Source organism: Convolutriloba macropyga, unplaced genomic scaffold, assembly GCF_964194025.1.
Source record: "Convolutriloba macropyga unplaced genomic scaffold, txConMacr16.3 SCAFFOLD_2375, whole genome shotgun sequence".
Taxonomy (NCBI): Eukaryota; Metazoa; Xenacoelomorpha; order Acoela; family Convolutidae; genus Convolutriloba; species Convolutriloba macropyga.
In genome coordinates this window covers 5,822-17,500 of record NW_027453296.1, presented here as the reverse complement: position 1 = coordinate 17,500, position 11,679 = coordinate 5,822, and the positions used below count along the sequence as shown (strand labels likewise).

At 44.1% G+C, this 11,679-nt stretch overlaps 1 pseudogene; it reads right to left on the bottom strand.

Annotated features, from left to right (window-relative positions):
* Positions 1-1,310: 1,310 nt before the first annotated feature.
* LOC142358189 (5.8S ribosomal RNA) lies at positions 1,311-1,462 on the bottom strand (annotated as a pseudogene).
* Positions 1,463-11,679: the final 10,217 nt, after the last annotated feature.

Below are 11,679 nucleotides of genomic sequence, written 5' to 3'. Positions count from 1 at the left end.
TTTAGTTTCATAATTTCAACTGTTCTCATGCAGAATTTTTGCTCATTCTTATCCCAAATTTTGACCTGGCTACTAGTTACACTCCTTGTACTTATTGCAAAATGACCACAAATTTCAACAGCTTTCACATGTTGCTGTTTCGGCTTTCGCTTACTACAGTCAACATAATACTCGTTGCAAAATAAGTGCTCGGCATCTGCAATTTTCCAAAGACGAAGTTTCGCCAGTTCAATTTTCGCTCGCCAATTATGGCTACTAATTCACACGGTACTGAGCTCAACAACATTAAATTTGTTCAGCAAGACTTTCACATGTTGATGTTTTGGCTTTCGCCTACTAGAAGCAACATAATACTCGTCTTGTTAGCTCATTCAATGAGAATAGCTTTTCCCGTTGAGAATTTTTGCCTTCAATTGGCGTTGTAGTGAGTTTGGCTACTCAGATCACCAAATACTTGTGACAATTCGAACCAGAAATGTTTTCAATTTTCACATGCTGATGTTTCGGATTCAACCTACTAGAAGCAGCATAATACTTGTATTCAACAATTTCTGTATCAAATCCCAGTTTTCTCTGGTGCATCTTTGCCAAACTATTCCAAACTGCCTGAGTCTGAATACCAATTACAGGTACTAGTAAATGCACGTTACTAAGGACTATATAGTTCTAGGTTACTGTACACAACGACGTTCACATGTTGATGTTTCAGCTGCCGCTTACTAGAAACAACATAATACTTATCGTGCATACCTTTCCATAACTTGTCCTTTTCAGATGCATTAGTTTCCCTTTGTCTTGGCTTCTACAGTCAGACTGGCTACTAGTAACAGCACAGTACTAATCACATATCGTTCTACAGTTTGCAGACAACTTTCACATGTTGATGTTTCAGCTTTCGCCTACTAGAAACAACATAATACTCGCTGTATACATTTGTAGTTCTCTATGTAACTTTCATGTGAAGAAGTTTCGCCAGTCTTTTTGACTGTCTCAAATCTGAGTCATGCTTAGGCTACTAGTTGCTTCATAGTACTTATCGCCTCGAGATCATTGAACAAAACTTGATTTTCACATGTTGCTGTTTCAGCTTCCGCTTACTAGAAACAACATAATACTAGTCTCATTAAGTTCCGTCTCTTTGCAATTTTCTTATGAAGAAAATTCGCCATCACAATGACTCCAGCAGTTCTTGATCAAGGAATGCAATCATTGATCAGAATGCTATTATTTGAATCGGTTCTGCTTTAAGTGTTCCAATTTTATTGGAAGCACCAACAATAGAACATCAATGTGTTCAATCGAGAGTTATATAACCCTGAATCGGACGCAGTCAACAGCCGAAGCCGAGACCGCCTTTTGCGTTAGAGAGGTCGGTAAACAAATCTTGCGATTCATACCGAATTAACACATATAGCTGTGCTCCTCTTCGTAAAGCGAGCCAAGTGATCCCCTGTTGAAGGATGTATTTGGACCAATCTAGTAGCATTTGGTTTCCAACAAGCTCTCCCAAGTTAGCTTACTTATTGGGCTTTTCAACCAATTCGGTTGGCTACAAGCATCATCAAAGTACTAGCCACAGTTTGATCGCAAAATTCTACGACTTTCACATGTTGATGTTTCGGCTTGCGCTTAGCCTACTATAAGCAACATAATACTAGTCATATCATAGAGCGTGATCAGCTTGTGACGTTCTCATGATGAAGTTTCACCAACAGTGTCTCACTTCGAGCTTAAATCCAGCTACTAGTAACTACACAGTACTGACTGCAACGATAACTTTTATCTATACCTTTCACATGCTGCGCTTTCGGCCAGGGCCTACTAACGTCAACATAATACTCGATATAAACTTTTGTTCATGATGCAGCTTCCCCATGCAGAAGTTTCGCCTTCAAATGCTCTCTTGGCCATATGACGTAAGAAAAGGTTACTAGTAACATCACAGTACTAGCCACAGTTTGATTGCAAAATTCTACGACTTTCACATGTTGATGTTTCGGCTTGCGCTTAGCCTACTAGAAGCAACATAATACTAGTCATATCATAGAGCGTGATCAGCTTGTGACGTTCTCATGATGAAGTTTCACCAACAGTGTCTCATTTCGAGCTTAAATCCAGCTACTAGTAACTACACAGTACTGACTGCAACGCTAACTTTTATCTATACCTTTCACATGCTGCGCTTTCGGCCAGGGCCTACTAACGTCAACATAATACTCGATATAAACTTTTGTTCATGATGCAGCTTCCCCATGCAGAAGTTTCGCCTTCAAATGCTCTCTTGGCCATATGACGTAACACAAGGTTACTAGTAACATCACAGTACTAGCCACAATTTGATCGCAAAATTCTACGACTTTCACATGTTGATGTTTCGGCTTGCGCTTAGCCTACTAGAAGCAACATAATACTAGTCATATCATGGAGCGTGATCAGCTTGTGACGTTCTCATGATGAAGTTTCACCAACAGTGTCTCATTTCGAGCTTAAATCCAGCTACTAGTAACTACACAGTACTGACTGCAACGATAACTTTTATCTATACCTTTCACATGCTGCGCTTTCGGCCAGGGCCTACTAATGTCAACATAATACTCGATATAAACTTTTGTTCATGATGCAGCTTCCCCATGCAGAAGTTTCGCCTTCAAATGCTCTCTTGGCCATATGACGTAACACAAGGTTACTAGTAACATCACAGTACTAGCCACAATTTGATCGCAAAATTCTACGACTTTCACATGTTGATGTTTCGGCTTGCGCTTAGCCTACTAGAAGCAACATAATACTAGTCATATCATAGAGCTTGATCAGCTTGTGACATTCTCATGATGAAGTTTCACCAACAGTGTCTCATTTTGAGCTTAAATCCAGCTACTAGTAACTACACAGTACTGACTGCAACAATAACTTTTATCTATACCTTTCACATGCTGCGTTTTCGGCCAAGGCCTACTAACGTCAACATAATACTCGATATAAAATTTTGATCATGATGCAGCTTTCCCATGCAGAAGTTTCGCCTTCAAATGCTCTCTTGGCCATATGACGGAACACCAGGTTACTAGTAACATCACAGTACTAGCCACAGTTTGATTGCAAAATTCTACGACTTTCACATGTTGATGTTTCGGCTTGCGCTTAGCCTACTAGAAGCAACATAATACTAGTCATATCATAGAGCGTGATCAGCTTGTGACGTTCTCATGATGAAGTTTCACCAATAGTGTTTCATTCGAATTGGTTCTGCTTTAAGCTCTCCAATTGTTTTGGATGAACCAGTTTTGCCCTTCGAAGCCACTTTTGTGAGCTTTTGTGGGTCTTTACCAAGAGGATATACCTCAAGGCCTCTTTCAATTCCTTTAAGTTCTTTCAACTCCTTTACAGTTTCTAGGTTCACATAGCTGCAAACCTTATTTCTAGTTTTAAGTCTGGCCAACTTGGGGAGAGTTGGTGCAGACCGTGACCAATTCTAGTAGGATGCCACAACAAGAATGTGATCAACTTAGCTTGTCGATGAACCTGCCCCACATTCAAACAACTCTATCGCCTTTTCCTCGTATAGTTATATGCGAGGGCCTCTCATAGAGAGCGCTGTTAGCAACCTTTTCCACATAGACGATAAAGTTGTGAGTGTTTTGCACATGGCTGTTGTCATCACCACGTGACGAGTCAACTCAGCTTGACTCTCTACACTCCGACAAGCTTTGCACATACGCCTTTAGTTCAGTATGTGTCTTTAATCTGACTCCGGTGCCTCAAGCCGGAAAAATTGTCAGATTATGATCATTATCGGTTAGTCATCCCGATGCAAGATCGTATCGTACTGTCTTTGTCTACCTCCAGATTCCGAAGAACAGGAGGAGACTCTCCCAGACCTACATATCTGGGAGAATGTTCAGAGGGCGAGAAGCTGTGGATTACTCTCCCCTAAGAACTGACTAAACTTTACCCTCGTCCAAGGTAAGTTTATTTTAGCTAGCCTTCTATGTAAAGGATCTGAGGCTAAGCTGTGTTTTTTCGAGCCTTTGGCTCGGAGCAAGTTCAGTGGGCGCCCCGAGTAGCTCAACTCTTTCCCACTGAACAGCGCAACGCTCTGTCACTCGCTGGGATTTTTGCGTGTCGGTTCTAACCACGCGACTTGTGGACCTTTTTAGGCCTTTCTCATTCACAAGTCTATAGCTGGGCTTCTATAACCCAGCTTCTGAGATCTAGATAGCTGCAGTTCTGCTAGGCTGCTTTTGCTAACTAGTCTCCCTTTAAGCAGTCCCTTGCCATGACTGCTGAACTATGTATCCACACAAGTAGTTTTTGAGCTCGATACATAATTCGAGATTGGTTGCCAAGCAATCTCTAGCGACAGAGCGTCATGCGCACTACAGACATGGCCTCTACCAGCAGCCATGCCCGAAGGAATCAATCACTGATCCTTCCGCAGGTTCCCCTACGGAAACCTTGTTACGACTTTTACTTCCTCTAGACAATTAAGCTCGATCCGCTTCATCCCGTTGCCGGAGACCGAAGTCCCAACAGTAGGAATTTGCAATTCTTGCTTAACTATCCAATCAGTAGTAGCGACGGGCGGTGTGTACAAAGGGCAGGGACGTAATCCCTATGAGTTGTTGACTCATAAGTACCAGGAATTCCTGGTTCACGTCTGCAAGTTACAACAGACGATCCCCTTGAAGCGCTGTACTTTTCTCTGATTGCCCAGTCCATTTCGGACCAAGGGCTGAGTACTCAATCTAAAAGTACACAGTGTAGCGCGCGTGCAGTCCAGAACATCTAAGGGCATCACAGACCTGTTATAGCCTCACTTCATCTGCGGTATTTAATTCCGCATAGTTCCTCTAAGAAGTGTTTGAATTCACATATAGTGAATTTCATTATTTAGATGGAGAAGATCTCGTTCGTTATCGGAATTAACCAGACAGATCACTCCACCAACTAAGAACGGCCATGCACCACCGCCCATATAATCATGAAAGATATTCAATCTGTCAATCCTTAAGATGTCTGGACCGGGTGAGTTTTCCCGTGTTGAGTCAAATTAAGCCGCAGGCTCCACTCCTGGTGGTGCCCTTCCGTCAATTCCTTTAAGTTTCGATTTTGCAACCATACTTCCCCCGGAACCAATAAACTTTGGTTTCCCGGTTAATCTCTTGCCAAGTCAAGATCGACTTTGACAAATTGTAGGTTGGTATAGTTTATGGTCAGAATTACGAGGGTATCTAATCCTCTTCAATACTCTGACTTTCGTTCTTGATTAATGAAAACATTCTTGGCAAATGCTTTCGCAGTAGTTTGTCTTGCCACGATCCAAGAATTTCACCTCTAACGTAGCAATACAAATGCCCCCGTCTGTTCCTTTCAATCATTACCGCACTCAGCCAACCGGCATCAATCGAGTAGCGGGTCATTCTCCATTATTCCATGCTTTATTATTCGATCCCAAAGGATGCTTTGAACACTCTAATTTTCTCAGGGTGAAAACACCGTTTCCACAGTTCGTCACATTTAAGTGCAAACTATTTCTTCGATGCGAAGGATGAGCGGAACGAGTCAACAGATTTAACTGAAGACCATGTTGCCGTTCTACTCAAACAGATCCAACTATGAGCTTTTTAAACGCAGCAATTATTGCATACGCTTGTAGAGGCTGGTATTACCGCGGCTGCTGGCACCAGACTTGCCCTCTACTCGTTCATCAATGGAGCTTTTAAGTCCATTCCATTCTGATTACAAACCATAAAGGTTCATATCATTATTTCTAGTCACTACCTCCTCGTGCGGAGAGTGGGTAATTTGCGTGCCTGCTGCCTTCCTTGGATGTGGTAGCCGTTTCTAAGGCTCCCTCTCCGGAATCGAACCCTGATTCCCCGTTACCCGTCACAACCATGGTAGTCCGTTACACTACCATCATAGGTTGATAGGTCAGAAATTCGGAAGTTCCGTCCCCAAGCCGAAGCTATCTGGGATCTTTCAGTTACTAGGACTCATCACGGGATGTGTCTGTACTTAGCAAATCACCCGGTGTAGTCTTGTAAAAGTCTCCGACAGTGTCGGACAATCAGCATGCATTAGCTGCAGGGTTACCGCAGTTATTCATTTAGCTTGCAAATCAACTAATAGATAGTAACTGATTTAATGAGCCATTCGCGGTTCCACTTTTTCAAGCTTCGCTTGCACATGCATGGCTTAGTCTTTCAGACAAGCATATGGCAACTGACAGGATCAATCAGTTTAATTGTACTTTGAACAATCTTTCGATTTGTTCGAATTTAGAAAGACATAGCCTTGCGGCCTCGTCAATCTTGCTTTGAGCTTTTTAAATCACGAAGAGTTTCAATGCATGCTTTGGCATGGCTACTAGTTACTACACAGTACTCTACACACTTAGAGTTACCCACGATTACACATTTCACATGCTGATGTTTCGGCTCGCGCGTACTAGAAACAGCATAATACTATGTGTACTGGTAGATAGCGCTCTGTGAGCATTTCCCATGAGCAGGTTTTGCCCTCCAAATCTCTGTTCTACTGTTACCAATACCGGCTAACAACTGTATCATACTAGGGAGAATTGACTCATGATTTAAAAACCAGATGTTCACATGTCGATGTTTCGGCTCTCGCCTACTAGAAACAACATAATACTAGTCTGTTAAAAATCTCAATCACGCCGCCTCTTCAGATACAGAAGTTTTACCTTTTATTGGTTAGAGAACAGCTTTCCAGCTGTCGACATGGTTACTAGTAACAACACCGTACTCAACACAAAAACTTTTCAACTTCACAACTTTCACATGCTGATGTTTCTGCTTTCGCATACTAGAAACAGCATAATACTTATTGTTTTGTCAAGTAATTTGTGTGTCTTTCCCATGTGAAGTTTCACCGGTCAACAATGTTTCCCTGACCAATTACGGCTACTAGTAGCTGTATAATACTAGGGAAAATGATTGAGGATTTAATATCAGATTTTCACATGTTGATGTTTCGGCTTTCGCCTACTAGAAACAACATAATACTAGTCTGCTAAGAAATCTCGCTCAAATTGCCTTTTCACATACAGAAGTTTCACCTTCTATTGGTTAGAGAACAGTTCTCAGCTGTCGACATGGTTACTAGTAACAACATCGTACTCAACACAAAAATTCTTCAACTTCACAACTTTCACATGCTGATGTTTCTGCTTTCGCGTACTAGAAACAGCATAATACTTATTGCTTTGTCAAGAAGTGTGTGTGTCTTTCCCATGCGAAAGTTTCACCGGTCAGCAATAATTGCCGTGTCCAATTAAGGTTACTCATAGCTGTATAATACTAGGGAAAATGATTGAGGATTTAATATCAGATTTTCACATGTTGATGTTTCGGCTTTCGCCTACTAGAAACAACATAATACTAGTCTGCTAATAAATCTCGCTCAAATTGCCTTTTCACATACAGAAGTTTCACCTCTTCTTGGTCACTGTACAGATGATGCTGTCTGTTCTTTATTTGGTTCTGCTTATTATAAGGAGGGGCATCACTCCTTCCTCCTTGGTTTGCATGCATTAAGCCTGCTTTGTGAAAAGCGTATCTTTCTAGCTTTTCTTCGCCTTACTCGAGTAGGACGATACAATCCAGACATTAGTCAGTCTTGGTGTAAAGTCACTGAGTATTATTCGGTTCTGCTTTATTCAGCAATATGCTGTATAATTGTTGTAATTTGCGAACATATTTGTTCTCAGTTCCGAACTACTAGCGACGACAGATTACCAGCGGTCATGAGCCATCAAGGTAGTTCTTTGGTGCATCAAGTAGAGAGGTGCCATCAAACAACACTTCCCTAATAATGCTACACACATAGAATTTGCTACAGTGCAGCTTTTTACTTTGCAAAATTTGCGCACAAATTTTGCATAGAATAAATGTTTTATCAAGATTTTTAGATCCCCTCCCTTGAGAGAACGTTACTCCTTTAAGTGAACACCCCGCGGCGTCCTGTTGTTATTGCTTATAACCATTTCGCAAGCCGGAGGCATAATGCACTACGCAAGCCGCTACTTTGGCACAGAGGCACCTAGTTTTACACCCGGGACTTCAGGTGGCCCAGTTTTACACCCAGTACAGCGGTGCCAGTTGGTAACCCGGTGGATCCTCGGAGACCAGACATGATCATAGATCAAACCCGATGTATGCTACTCCTGAACGTATAGTATCTCCACTGTGCAATGAAATTATCGTTCGTTTCGGGCCTTCCTATACGTTCAGCAGACAATCGCTAGGAATTCACCTCGTGACCCGTGGTGACCACACTGGATTTCAAGTTTATTGATTTGGACAGACCTGTCATTTATTTTGCTTTTCAGCTTCAGTTCTGCTCGATCTAGCTTGCCTAAGGCTTGATCTCGCTTTGCTCACCCCTGTAGGAGCCTCTACTAGTACCACTCGGAGTAATGGGGAATCCACCAGACCTAATCGATGAATGCCATCAAACAACAAACATCATACCCGGCTTCATCAGGCATATTTTATTACTTCCGAGAGGTACTTTAGTATCAGATCTTTCTCCATGCCTCTTATGAGGACCCGTCAGACCTTTCGGTTTATCGTTTAGCTTCAGTCCTGCTCGATCTAGCTTTCCCAAGGCTCGATCTAGCTCTATTCGCCCCACTAGAGGGCTCTCTAAGACCCCTCGGTCTTAGTGTTAGCTCCGGTACTGCTCGGTCGTGCTTGCTGAAGGCCCGACCCAGCTTTAGTTAGATTCTCGTACTTTCTCTTGGCCTCTCTAGGAGGACCAGACAGACCTCTCGGTCTATCGTTTAGCTTCAGTCCTGCTCGATCTAGCTTGCCCAAGGCTTGATCAAGCTCTATTCGCCCCGCTAGAGGGCTCTCTAAGACCCCTCGGTCTTAGTGTTATCTTCTGTAATGCCTAACCAAGCTTACTACAGGCCTTGGTCAGGTCTTTATCGGTCACCGATTAGTAACAGACCAATCATAGGGCCTTCCACCCTATCCGGGTTGAGGTCTTTAGTCCAGCCATATTTTGACAAGACACCTCTCCCTAATAATGCCCCACACATAGAATTACTGTCCATGCAGTATTTAACTTGTGTTTTTTTCTAAAATTTGATTTTCACTTTTTGGAGGTTCATTTGCTCCTCTGACACTCTTTCAGCTTCAATCTTACTCGATCTAGCTTTCCCAAGGCTCGATCTAGCTCTATTCGCCCCACTAGAGGGCTCTCTAAGACACTTCGGTCTTAGTGTTAGCTCCGGTCTTGCTCAATCGTGCTTGCTGAAGGCGCGATCAAGCTTTAGTTAGCTTCTCGTACTTCCTCTTGGCCTCTCTAGGAGGACCAGACAGACCTCTCGGTCTATCGTTTAGCTTCAGTCCTGCTCGATCTAGCTTTCCCAAGGCTCGATCTAGCTCTATTCGCCCTGCTAGAGGGCTCTCTAAGACCCCTCGGTCTTAGTGTTAGCTCCGGTACAGCTCGGTCGTGCTTGCTGAAGGCCCGATCAAGCTTTAGTTAGATTCTCGTACTTTCTCTTGGCCTCTCTAGGAGGACCAGACAGACCTCTCGGTCTATCGTTTAGCTTCAGTCCTGCTTGATCTAGCTTTCCCAAGGCTCGATCTAGCTCTATTCGCCCTGCTAGAGGGCTCTCTAAGACACCTCGGTCTTAGTGTTAGCTCCGGTACAGCTCGGTCGTGCTTGCTGAAGGCCCGATCAAGCTTTAGTTAGCTTCTCGTACTTTCTCTTGGCCTCTCTAGGAGGACCAGACAGACCTCTCGGTCTATCGTTTAGCTTCAGTCCTGCTCGATCTAGCTTTCCCAAGGCTCGATCTAGATCTATTCGCCCTGCTAGAGGGCTCTCTAAGACCCCTCGGTCTTAGTGTTAGCTCCGGTACAGCTCGGTCGTGCTTGCTGAAGGCCTGATCAAGCTTTAGTTAGCTTCTCGTACTTTCTCTTGGCCTCTCTAGGAGGACCAGACAGACCTTTCGGTCTCTTGCTTAGCTTCAGTCCTGCTCGATCTAGCTTTCCCAAGGCTCGATCTAGCTCTATTCGCCCCGCTAGAGGGCTCTCTAAGACCCCTCGGTCTTAGTGTTAACTCCTGTAATGCCTAACCAAGCTTACTACAGGCCTTGGTCAGGTCTTTATCGGTCACCGATTAGTAACAGACCGATCATGGGGCCTTCCACCCTATCCGGGTTGAGGTCTTTAGTCCAGCCATATTTTGACAAGACACCTCCCCCTAATAATGCCCCACACATAGAAATACTGTCCATGCAGTATTTAACTTGTGTTTTTTCTAAAATTTGATTTTCACTTTTTGGAGGTTCATTTGCTCCTCTGACACTCTTTCAGCTTCAATCTTACTCGATCTAGCTTTCCCAAGGCTCGATCTAGCTCTATTCGCCCCACCAGAGGGCTCTCTAAGACACTTCGGTCTTAGTGTTAGCTCCGGTCTTGCTCAATCGTGCTTGCTGAAGGCGCGATCAAGCTTTAGTTAGCTTCTCGTACTTTCTCTTGGCCTCTCTAGGAGGACCAGACAGACCTCTCGGTCTATCGTTTAGCTTCAGTCCTGCTCGATCTAGCTTTCCCAAGGCTCGATCTAGCTCTATTCGCCCCGCTAGAGGGCTCTCTAAGACCCCTCGGTCTTAGTGTTAGCTCCGGTACAGCTCGGTCGTGCTTGCTGAAGGCCCGATCAAGCTTTAGTTGGCTTCTCGTACTTTCTCTTGGCCTCTCTAGGAGGACCAGACAGACCTCTCGGTCTCTTGCTTAGCTTCAGTCCTGCTCGATCTAGCTTGCCCAAGGCTTGATCAAGCTCTATTCGCCCCGCTAGAGGGCTCTCTAAGACCCCTCGGTCTTAGTGTTAGCTCCGGTACAGCTCGGTCGTGCTTGCTGAAGGCCCGATCAAGCTTTAGTTAGCTTCTCGTTTTTTCTCTTGGCCTCTCTAGGAGGACCAGACAGACCTCTCGGTCTATCGTTTAGCTTCAGTCCTGCTCGATCTAGCTTTCCCAAGGCTCGATCTAGCTCTATTCGCCCCGCTAGAGGGCTCTCTAAGACCCCTCGGTCTTAGTGTTAGCTCCGGTACAGCTCGGTCGTGCTTGCTGAAGGCCCGATCAAGCTTTAGTTGGCTTCTCGTACTTTCTCTTGGCCTCTCTAGGAGGACCAGACAGACCTCTCGGTCTATCCTTTAGCTTCAGTCCTGCTCGATCTAGCTTTCCCAAGGCTCGATCTAGCTCTATTCGCCCCGCTAGAGGGCTCTCTAAGACCCCTCGGTCTTAGTGTTATCTCCTGTAATGCCTAACCAAGCTTACTACAGGCCTTGGTCAGGTCTTTATCGGTCACCGATTAGTAACAGACCGATCATAGGGCCTTCCACCCTATCTGGGTTGAGGTCTTTAGTCCAGCCATATTTTGACAAGACACCTCCCCCTAATAATGCCCCACACATAGAATTACTGTTTATGCAGCTTTTCACTTGTGAAATTTTTAATTTTCGCAATTATTATAGAATAAGTGTTTGCGCAGCTTTTCATAGGTCGAGCTCTAGCTAGCTAGCTCAAGCTAGCTAGCTAGCTCAAGCTCAAGCTATCTAGCTCAAGCTCAAGCCAGCTAGCTCAAGCTCAAGCTAGCTAGCTAGCTCAAGCTCAAGCTAGCTAGCTAGCTCAAGCTCAAGCTAGCTAGC